We start from the raw sequence: 12,327 nt of genomic DNA, 5'->3' as shown, positions 1-12,327 counted from the left end.
ATGGTGGAGATGTTGGTGGTGGTAATGTTGGTCATCTTGGTGGCATTGGCGATGCCATGAGGTAGGAATAGTAGCTGTGTTTCTAGGCAACTACCTGAGGTTACAGCTGTGGCCTGGGGGATGGCTTTTAATTGATACTTTTCACATGATGGAAGAATGAGTCAGGTGCTTTGAAAAGGCTAAGAACAGAGTAGACATATATAAATCAAGGTTTTATGAATTAAATATTTCCATTTTGACTCACACTATAATTTCTGGAGTATTAAATCTTTCTTTCTGAATGACCTTTCCTTGTCAGTGTGATGGAATATTTGAACCTTAAGTTACTCTGCCCTGTTGCCTCTGTAACACATAGTTATTTTGTAAAAGGACTCCTAAATGATTCCTGGAATTCACATGTAAGTAATCATTTTGTAAATAGTAGTTTGTCATGTATGAGAATATATTAAACATTTTTATTTTTCATCCAATGAAATTTTCTCACACTGAACATTGTAGGAGAAATACTTATGCCATCCCTCAGACTACAAAGTTTATGAAGAATAGTAGTTAAAAGCATTAAAGGGCAAATTATTTCTATACCCCATTTTTTCCCTTGAGATATTGACAGACCATTCAGGTAGGAAAATGAAAATAAACAGTAAAAACATGATAATGACATTTTAAACATCAAAATGACAAAAAAAAATGGCATGTTGTAGCTACATGAAAATTTTTCTTTCTGGAACATAAAGTGCTGAAGATAAGGTATTAGCAAAAAGCAGGCTTCTGGAAAGGAATAGTTTAACTTTAGGTTAGTTAAAATACACTCATTCCATCACAAATGTTCCAATGTAAAATTAATAAGATAAAATGATGCAACAAACCTATGCACAACTCAGTCCAGGAATTGTTTTACTTTCCTATGTTCCTTTTTAGCATTTTTGGGGAACTCATCATTATCTTCATTACCCTGCTTTCTTTTTATTGTTATTGTTGAGCAACACTATATGCTTCATACCATGCTGGACATTTTAGAGATAGGATTCTTTTCAGTGCTCACAAAAGCCTTATGTGATACCTTACACTATGTCCATTTTACAAATGAGGAAACTGAGGCCTAAGAGATTTTAAGCAACTCATCTAAGGACTGATAGCCAGTAAGGAATGAATCCCAGGTCTGAGACCAAGACTGAGTTCTTAACTTTATAAAGCAGTTGCCCACAAACATACATAATTTGTGTAGAGCATCTCAATTCTATTTTTGTCCCTACCCACTACATTGCAAACTTTTCTGTTTGCTACCTCACCTTCCCAGGTCCACATCCCGGGAACCTGAGCTCTGAACCTCCACTGGGATGCTCTGCCCCCTAGTGGAATCCTGCTCACACAGACTTTTTCACCCTCTCTTACTCCCCAGGATAAAAAGATGTTTTCTATTGCCTAGGTATTTGTTGTTACTATTTTATCTTCGATATGATAAAATGTAAAAAGGTATTTTTCTTTATTTCTAATATCGATAAATATGATTACTTCTAAGGAGAGATAGAAAAGTCCAGAGAAGCTCAAAATATATTCGGAGAAATAAGATAAGAATTTCATTGTCATGGCATTGAAATCAGTATGGCTACACTCCTCTCTGAAGTTAGTAGAATAATTCAAGGATCTCCCCTCAAATTACATTTAAAGGCTTGAGGATATGTCAGACTGTGTTAGGATCAGCACCAAGGCACAAGGTAGACTCTCCTGGGCTCCATAAAGTGTTTGGAAATATACTAAAAATACAGGAGATATTCAAATATATCAGAATGTATTTTCCTTTGACCTTACATTAATTCTTAAGTTTTAGATATTTCTCTACTGAAGCTCTTTCACTTTGGTACTGTAAAAATTCTCATAATATAAAAATGCATAATTGGATGGCTTTGGTTTAATTAGGAAGGACTTCAGTTAACATTGGATTGGTTTGCAGTAAGCTACAGGGATGGATTTTTTTTTTTAGAAAATTAGGCCATAATTTCTGCTATTGTTCATCAAAAAAAAAAAAATCCCTGGGCAAAATTGCTGATGCTATCACATGGAAGAGGGCTGACTGGAGAGTTATAATTGCTTTGTGTGCAGCCAGTGGGGCGTGCCAAGGAGGAAAGGAGGGGAAACCTGCCAGTTTCATCTTTATTAGAGAGCTAGCTTTTAAAAATTAGATTATCTTTTTGTTTCTAGTGAATGACCAATGTGGAAAAGGAGAAGTGGCAAAAACAGGCCTCTATGGTATGTATAACATCTAATAAAAGAATTGTCCCAGGGTTCCTAAGCAAATTACATCTCTTTGTAATTTACATTAAAGCTGTTTATTTCCACTGAGCTTAGATTTCAGGATAGGTAGGAGGATGGTCAAAACCTAACCTAAAGCAATTTTTAAGATAAATACTCTTCTAAGTAGTATACAAATAAATTACACAAAGAGTAAAAATAAACACCATGAAATACCCTCTAAGGGTAAGAATACAATAGGTAGGACTGTGGACACAGCTCAATGTAGAATGCCTGCCTAGCAAGTGTGAGGTTCTGAGTTCAAACCCCAGTACCAACAAGAAGTAAGTAAAAATAATAATGGAATATATATTAAATAAGCTCTTTTTATCCAACACCACTTCATGATAAAAGCTCTAAGAAAACTAGGAATAGAAGGAAAGTACCTCTACATTATAAAAGCTATATATGACAAACCTACAGCTAACACCATACTTAACCATGAAAAACTGAAACCATTCCCCCTAAAATCAGGAATGAGACAAGGGTGCCCACTATCCCCGCTCCTATTCAACATAGTACCAGAGCAATTAGGCAAGAAGAAGAAATAAAAGGAATACAAATAGGTAAAGAAACTGTCAAAATATCCTTATTTGCAGATGATATGATCCTATACCTGAAAGACCCAAAAAACTCTACCCAAAAACTCTTAGACACCATAAACAGCTACAGTAAGGTGGCAGGATACAAAATCAACTTACAAAAATCATTAGCTTTTCTATACACCAACAATGAACAAACTGAGAAGGAATATATGAAAATTCCAACCCCAATAGCCTCAAAAAAAATCAAATACCTAGGAGTAAATTTAACAAAGGATATGAATGATCTCTACAAGGAGAATTACAAACTCCTGAAGAAAGAGATTAAGGAAGACTACAGAAGATGGAAAGATCTCCCATGCTCATGGATTGGTAGACTCAACATAATAAAAATGGCTATGCTACCAAAAGTAATCTACATGTTTAATGCAATTCCCATCAAAATCCCAGTGACTTTCATCACAGAGATTGAAAAATCTACCCTAAAGTTCATTTGGAAACACAAGAGACTGAGAATAGCCAAGGCAATGACTTGGCAAAAAGAGCAATGCTGGAGGTATCACAATACCTGACTTCAAACTATATTACAAAGCAATAGCAATAAAAACAGCATGGTACTGGCACAAAAACAGACATGAAGACCAGTGGAACAGAATAGAGGACCTGGATATGAATCCACACAACTATACCCACCTCATTTTTGACAAAGCTGCCAAAAATATACGATGGAGAAAAGACAGCCTCTTCAACAAATGTTGCTGGGAAAAGTGGTTACCCGTCTGCAAGAAACTGAAACTAGATCCATGTATATCACCTTGTACTAGTATCAACTCAAAATGGATCAAGGACCTAAATATCAGACCTGAAACTCTGAAGTTACTACAGGAAAGAGCAGGAAACACTCTGGAACTAATAGGAATAGGCAAAGACTTCCTCAATAGAACCCCAGCAGCACAGCAACTAAGAGAAAGGATGGATAAATGGAACTTCATAAAATTAAAAAGTTTCTGCACAACAAAAGAAATGGTCTCTAAACTGAAGAGACCATCCACAGAGTGGGAGAAAATATTTGCCAGCTATACATCAGCCAAGTTATGGAAACAACCAAGATGCCCCACTATTGATGAATGGATCAAGAAAATGTGATACTTGTACACGATGGAATTTTACTCAGCCATGAAGAAGAATGAAATCTTATCATTTGCAAGTAAATGGGTGGAACTGGAGAACATCATTCTGAGCGAGGTCAGCCAGGCTCAGAAGACCAAAAATCGTATGTTCTCCCTCATATGCGGACTTCAGATCTAGGGCAAATGCAGCAATGTGGTTGGACTTGAATCACAACACAAGGGGAGAGCACATACATAGGTAGAAAACCCCAAACATGAAAGCATTTGATGCCTCCACCCCAGAGGAACTAATACAGAAACCTTAAAGCAGCAGAGGTTAACATGAGAAGGGGATCAGGAACCAATGTAAAGATCAGTTAGAGATGAATCAACATGGGTTGTAACACATTTGTACATGGAAGCAATGCTAGGAATCTCTCTGTGTAGCTAACCCTAACTCAATTAGTGAAAATGCTTTGTCCTCTTTATTATGCTTATGTCTTCTCTTCAAGAAAATTAGAGATAAGGGCAGAACAGGTCAGAACCTGGGGGAGAGAAAATGGGGGTGGGGGTGGGAGGAGAAATGACCCAAACAATGTATGCACGTGTGAATAAATGAATAATAACAAATGAATAAATAAATAAGCTATTTTTGTTCCTTGAGAGTTGAAATGATGCCCAGCATGTTATATATGGGATCAGAATTTGCCTAAGGTATTGATCTTTGCTATTTATGGACTATGTAGTACATAGAAACAAATATCAAACAAAATATCCCAGTTGGAAGACTTTTATGGTTTTGACTCCCACCGTCTAAATTTTCTAAATATTTGTAAACTGTTAATATCCTAAGGCAGGATGTCTTAACTTAAATTGAGAGTAATTCCACATGGCTATTTCGGGCATTGTAGGATGTTTAACAGTATCCCTGACCTCTAAAGATTAGATATCAGTAGCAAACAGGACCCCTCTCCCATTACAACAATCAAAAATGTCTCTGGACATTATGAATAAAATTAAAATACTTCAGCCCGGCACTGGTGGCTCATACCTGTAGTTCACACAGGAGGCAGAGATCAGGAAGATCATGGATCAAATCCAGCCCGGGGAAATAGTTGGTGAGACCCAATCTTGAAAAAAGCCTTCACGAAAAAGGGCTGTTAGGGTGGCTCAAGGTGTAGGCCCTGAGTTCAAACCCCAGAACTGGAAAAAAAATTAAAATACTTGTGCATATGACATGGTAGGGTAAGATGATAATGTGAGGGTCTGTGTCTTCCAACGATGGTCATATATATATTTCTACTTGCTCTTCTCATACCGTGACCTTCCCGTGCCTCGGGTGAGGGATGGCATATATCCCTGTCCTTTTGAACCTGTGGATGTGACATCACGCCACTGAAGGTAGGTTATAGAAAACAACACAGCTTCCATCTGGTCCTCACTATTTGGATGCTTGCCCTCAGAATCTGTTCACCATGTCATGAAGAAGTTCAGGTTATGTGTGGATACTGCATCCGACAAACCTAGCTAGGCCTCTTCCACATCCGACACCAATCTCCATACCTGTGAAAAAACCTTACCAGATAATTTTGACCCTCAGTCTTCAAGTCTTCAGATAAGGACCCAGACATCAAGGAGCAGAGAAAAGTTACTCTTGTCTGAATTGCAGATCCACATAAGCATGAGAGATGATAATTTTTTAAAGTTCCTTTAAATCACTAAGTTTTGGGGATAATTTCTTATAAGCAATATATATTAAAACATGTAGGTTAAATCATGCCAATAAAATCAACTATCCATAGAATTTTTAAAAACAAGGAGAGTCTCATATTAGTTGATTAGAATTATGGTTAATCCACAATACTGGTGCTATCCCCTCCTTTTCTACATTCTGAAAAGGATAGAGGATCTTAATCCTCCCAAGTTTCATTAAAAAACAAAACAAGATGATCAATACAATCATCCCATCCCATTCTTCCCCCATATAGCCATCTTTATCAGGAGTTCACAAAAAATCTTGATATTGATTTCTGATATGGCCAGTAGTGTCAAACTGAATCAATTAATATTTCAGGGGCATTTTCATTCCTACTGGTGAACCACTTTGAGCTGCTAGAAACACATGGACTAAAAGGCACAGTTTAGTTTTATTTTTCAAGCCACATGGGCATCCCCACCTGCTACAAAAAAAGAGGCCCGTAAAGGTCAGGTTGTAATATAAAAGCTATCACTGGTATAATTGCAAAGTCTGCACAATGAGGTCCCTTGTAGTTAAGTGTCTTTAACATTCTAGACCAAGATAAATGAGTTAACTTTTTACAGCACTGTCTCAGGGAAGGAAGATCTTCATTTACAAATAACAGAAAATCCAGCCAACAATGGCTTAAACAAACGTTTCTTTCTCTCATCTAATAAGAAATTTAGGACTGTGGACACAACTCGGAGGTTTGACTATTACCAATACCAGCTTTTGTGTTATTTTCTTTAATCTTTCCTTATGTCTCTTGAATCAGTCAGATTTTGGCCACTGCAGCTCTGGACATTGCATCGTATTCAAGGTTGGCAGGTCAGAGGGCAAAATGTGAGACGCCAGCAGATTTCTTCTTACATCTCATGGGGCAAAACTATGACACGGCCATGCCTGAGTATTAGGAAGACCGGAAAAACAAGTATTTACCTTCCCCATTGTCAATCACAGAAGGAGGCAAGGGAGATATTGTCTGGGATTGGGCGTGGATGGACTTTCAGTATCTGAAATTATTACCAAAATGACAATTTACCTTGGCCAAATACTCATTAAACACCTTCATCAATAGAATGCCTACTGTACATACATAGGCCCTTCCATATACTTGTAGACTCCTCCAGCTGACTATCCTCATTGACATACATAGCCTGGGCTCAAAGCTGCATGGGTCTTTCAATATCTACAGTATAATCCCATTTTTATGAAAAACAAATATTAAAAAAATGAGATATTTGAAACAGTAGGGAAAGATAACTATAGAGGCTGTCTCACCACATCTGTGGAAGATTGGGTCTAGAACATCTTAGATTCCAAAATCCGTGGCTACTCGGGTGAATGACATATAACCTGCACAGAGCGTCCTGTAAACTTTAACCACTTCTAGATTACTTATAATACTTAATACAGTATAAACTCCATATAAATACATGTTGTACTCTATCGTTTATGGAATGATGACAAGGCAACAATCTTCATTTTCAGTACAGATGCAGTTAAAAAATATTTTCAGTCTGCAGTCAGTTGAAGTCATAGATGTAAAATCATCAGATAGGGAGGGCTGACTATATATTAAAGTACTAACAGAATTATGCATCTTTGTCCTTTTTTACATTTTTCACTCCCTAAAATAAAATTATATCAACTGTGAATAAGAGAATGAGTAATCTATAGAGAGAATTAACATTTAAAAATATAATTTTTTAAAAATTATAACCCAAGAGAGAATCTTTAACCTATTGTTATAGTCTTTCAAGCAGATAGACATGCATGCACACACATTTGAACATTTAATATGGGATGAGGTTATGACAAAGAATCTTAATTTTCCCAATACTCCTTATCTCTTGCCCAAAGTTAGCAAGTTCAACATGAAAGTAGCAGGCATAAAATAAAAATAATCCCTAATAAACTATCAATAAATTTAATACCTGGTAAACTTAAAAACTGACACATATTCTTATCTAGCATATTAATATTTTTGTGTTTATTGTTGTTGTTTGTAGTCCTGGGGCTTAAACTCAGGGCCTTGCACATGCTGGGCAAGTACTCCACCACTAAGCTACATCCCCAACCCATTTTTGTGTTTTTCGTCTACTATTTTAACTTACTATGTATGTGATCTTAGGTAAGTGATTTACCTCTGTGCACCTTCATTTTATTACCTGGAAAATAGGGATAGCAATGATATCTACTTTGTAGAATTGGTGGGCAGCTTAAATGAACTTGTATTTGGCACATTTTAAGTCCTATACAAATGTTAGCTTTTAAAATAAATATTTCGTGTTCAATTATAAAACGTCAAAAAGAGTAGATTTGGGAACACAGGACCAGACAAGGGGTTGAGTGGGAAAAAAAAGGATAATATGAGCTGGGTATGGTGGTCCTCACATGTAATCCCAGCACTGGGGAGGCTGAGGTAGGAGAATTGTGAGTTCTAGGCCAGCCTCAGCTATATATCAAAACTCCTCAAAAAGACCAAAAACCAAAACCAAAACCAAAACCGTACGGCCAATAAGTGATAACAGTTAAAGAAACAGAACTGGAAAAGTCGTATCAGGAGGAAGTTTAGACGGAGTTCAACTACTTAGAAAATCAGCATATTACTGAATTGGTCCTAAGTGGTGGGCACCCTATTTGTCAAATTGTTTACCTGCAATTCCATAGAAAACTTTGCTCATGGTGTTACCCAATGATTCTTATGTATAGATTCAAAGGAAAAAAAAATCCAATCTTGATCCAAGGGAAAAACATTTCTCTCCACATTAACTCATCGAGTTCCCTTTCTCTTTACAAAGAGAACTGTGCAAGGAACATATTTACCTTTTGGGATTAGCTATCACAATTTCAAAACTAAATTGAAAATTCAAGTAGAGTTCAATTTACTAATTCCAAGTGTGGTTTCTCTGCTCATCTTAATGCATAATTGTTTCTATTTTCATCATTTGATTTGAATTAATTTTATAAAGTCTCTTCAAATTTGTAAAAGAGGATTGATGAAAGAGTAGAGAAACAGTGGAAGATGCACAGATTCTATCAGTCACCTCTACCCTGCACCACCACCACTCACTGTCCCTCTCAGTCCCCCACACTGGCCTCTTTGCTCCTAACTTGTCAAACTACTCCCAGTCTCTAGGCTTTCACACCAACTCTTTCTCTACTTAGAACATTCTATCCCCTTCTCTTAGCCAAAACCTGCTCATTTTGTAAATCCCACATCAAATGCCAACACCCCAGAAAGATTTTCTCTGATACGCATCCCCCGCCGTTATACATTCTTTCATGGCCCCTGTACTCCCCCCATAGTGTTTAATAACATTGAAATAATTTGATTTTTTGACAAATCATCTTCTTTTAAAAACTTTCTTCAGGGATTGGGAGTGTAGTTCAATGATTAAATTGTCTAGAATGCATAAGGCCCTAGGTTCAAACTTCAGCACTGAAAAAAATAATAAAATAAAGGGAAAAAAACCCCAAACCTTCTTTAGCCCTTGCATTTCTATTTATTCAAAAACAGCTGGGCACCGGTGGCTCATACCTGTAATCCTAGGTACTCGGGAGGCAGAGATCAGGAGAATTGCAGTTTGAAGCCAATGGGGGCAAATAGTTTGAGAAACTCTATCTCGAAAAAACCCATCGCAAAAAAGGGCTGGTGGAGTGACTCAAGGTGTAGGCCTTGAGTTCAAATCCCAGTACTGTGAAAACAAAACATAACAAAAAGACAAAAACAAAAAACTGGAATTTTACCTAAAATTATACATTTAAAGATAATTAAAATCTAGTTTCTCCTACCCTTCAACTATCAGTCTCTTAGTGTGTGATGGTGAGAGAGCTTTAGCCAGGCAACTTAGGGGTTTTCAAATATGTCTAGAAAAGTGACAGCAGAAGGAAATATTACTGATTTTTAAATTTTTGCCATTTTCTTTTGCTCTGCAATATTTGGTCCAATTGTCCCAATTATATATGAAACATATTATGCAATTGTTTTTCATCCTGCATCCAGTTGAGGCTCATATATTGCATTCAAATTTTATGTATCTTTGGAGTCTTCAAATGTACAAAAATCCCTCCATTTTTCCTCATGCCATTGACTTTTTGAAGAATCTAGGCTAATACTTTGTTTTTTGGATTCATCAGATTGTTTCCTGGTTGTATTGCTTAACTTATTTTTGGATCCCTTTCATTTTTTTATAAGCTGAAAGTTAGACAGCTGGGCTGTCTAATAAAAATATAACGTAAGCCACAAATGTAATGTAAAATTATCTGACAGTCACATTTTGAAAAACTGAAAAGGAACAGATTAATTCAAATAGGGTGTTTATTTAACCCAATGCATTTAAAATATGACTTCAACATATAAGCAATCTTTAAAATATAGATGTTTTCCTCAATGCAGAGAAACTAAAGCAGATACCTTAAAAGCAACTGAGGCCAATAGGAAAAGGGGAACAGGTACTAGAGAAAAGGTGAGATCAAAAAGAAAGGTAACACACATGCACAGGAAATTAATGTGAGTCAACTCCCTGTATAGCTATCCTTATCTCAACCAGCAAAAACCCTTGTTCCTTCCTGTTATTGCTTATACTCTCTCTTCAACAAAATTAGAAATAAGGGCAAAATAGTTTCTGCCGGGTATCGAGGGGGAGGGGGGAGAGGGAGGGGGCGGAGTGGGTGGTAAGGGAGGGGGTGGGGGCAGGGGGGAGAAATGAACCAAGCCTTGTATGCACATATGAATAATAAAAGAAAAAGAAAAAAAATAAATAAAATAAAAATAAATAAAATAAAATATAGATGTTTTTTCTTTGGAGTATAAAATTTATAAAATCCTGTGTATTTTTTTTTTTTACCATTAAAGCACATTTCGGTTTGGTGAAGCCACGTTTCAGGTACTCAATATACAAACATATTGGCTAGAGGTTTAGGGATTTAATCAGATCCATGCTGAACACTATTGGCAAGAATGTGTCCTGGATGACACACAGATGTCCCATCACATTAGGGAGTTCATAATATCTGTGTACTACGATTAGTGATGTCAAGTTCGATCTCCTAGATAAGGGGCTACTCTTAGTTTTCCAGTATAAAAGTTTCATCCCCTACCCCACCATTTCTTTTTAATTGAGAAATCTTTAGGTATTCCTTGGGCACCATGAGACTATCGGGTTGCCACATGACCTTTCAACCAGATTTTAGAATCTGTGACAATCTTTGTGGGAACCAATTATTACCCAGCAGGCTACAAAATGATAATAATATATGCCATGTTACTCATGGCATTGTTTTATAAGAAGAAAAAATATTTACTCTTAAGTAGAAGGTGTTGTTTACAACAGGCATTTTTTTTTACTCCTTTTCCTTGGGGTGCAAAGAGAGAAATGAGTCCATATGGATGCCTCATGGGATTGGAAGTGCCCTGCTGAGGTAAGCAACCCAGGAGAGCTGGGAATTAATAAAGACAGGGCGGATGAATGTATTTGTGAAGGTAAGACTAACTGCTATAGTAAGGACACCAAGATTTCAGAGGCTTAACGTAATGGTTTACTTTTGATAATATAAAACTCCAGTGTAGCTGTGCTTGTTTAACAGGTGGTGTTTCTCCAGGCTAACATTCGGGAATAGAGTCCTATCACCTTGCTGCTGTTGACATTACAGAGCGATTTGAAGCTCACTGTATCTAGGCTGAAGGGGAAAGAGACAGTGGAGGTCATTCACCTCTCAATGACTTTGATCTGGAAATGGAACACACAAGTTCTACCTGAATGTCACAGTAACTAGTCAAGTGGCACTACTTAGAAAAAAAGAAAGGTATGGGATGGGATGGAGTTGGAAAATATATTTCTATTTTTTTTTTTGTTTTGTTTGGAGACCTTGAACTCACAATTCTGCTGCCTCTGCCTCCTAAGTGTTGGGATTACAGCATGTACCACCACACTTGGTGAATGCATGGTTTTTAATAGAACAGTTTTATTCCATATACATCTATTTTCTGTGGACGGGGACAGTTAGCATTCATTACCACAATTAGCTATGAGGCTACTGGTCACACAGTGCCAGGACCAGTGCTTGCTGACATTTTAAAATTTTTTCTTCAATGGTGACAATCAATTTTTATTTTAAAAATTTATTCTGAAAAAACCAAGATGAGTTTCTTTGAAAAAAAAAAATCCTCCATGGCCGGCATGCTTGCTATTTAAAAACAGAAAAAATATAAAGGAAGGAAGGAAGGAAGAAGCCATGTGCTCGCTTTGGCACACGTATACTAAAACTGGAACGATACAGAGGATTAGCATGGCCCCTGCACAAGGATGACACACAAGCTCCTGAAGCATTCCGTAAAAAAAAGTCATAACAGTGAATAGAGAGGCATCAAAACCTATTTCATGAGTTATTTCACAAAATGTAGTTGTGGGAAAATGCAATAGTTTAAAGTGAGCCAGATTTATATCTGCCCAGCACAATTTCTCTATTGGAGAGCTGTCTAATGCGTTTCTGCACATGGTATTAAACTTAAACATAGATACAATATTAGATTATCTGGTAACTGAGTGCTTGCACTAATTCTTATAAATATTGTAGACATTCCTAGGACTCATGACTTTTTCCTTAATAGTCACAAACCCCACAAAAGTCACATTTATTGATT

The 12,327-nt window shown here is 36.8% G+C and overlaps 1 non-coding gene across 1 annotated transcript; it reads left to right on the top strand.

Moving 5' to 3' along the window:
• The first annotated feature begins 11,918 nt into the window (after positions 1–11,918).
• LOC141418665 (U6 spliceosomal RNA) lies at positions 11,919–12,024 on the top strand. The gene has a single exon (XR_012443331.1). It is a non-coding gene; the product is annotated as a U6 spliceosomal RNA (small nuclear RNA).
• The last annotated feature ends 303 nt before the right edge of the window (positions 12,025–12,327 follow it).

The sequence above is a fragment of the Castor canadensis genome, chromosome 17 (assembly GCF_047511655.1).
Source record: "Castor canadensis chromosome 17, mCasCan1.hap1v2, whole genome shotgun sequence".
Classification (NCBI taxonomy): domain Eukaryota; kingdom Metazoa; phylum Chordata; class Mammalia; order Rodentia; family Castoridae; genus Castor; species Castor canadensis.
The sequence above is the reverse complement of the archived record's forward strand: the minus strand, read 5'-3'. Positions and strand labels throughout refer to the sequence as shown.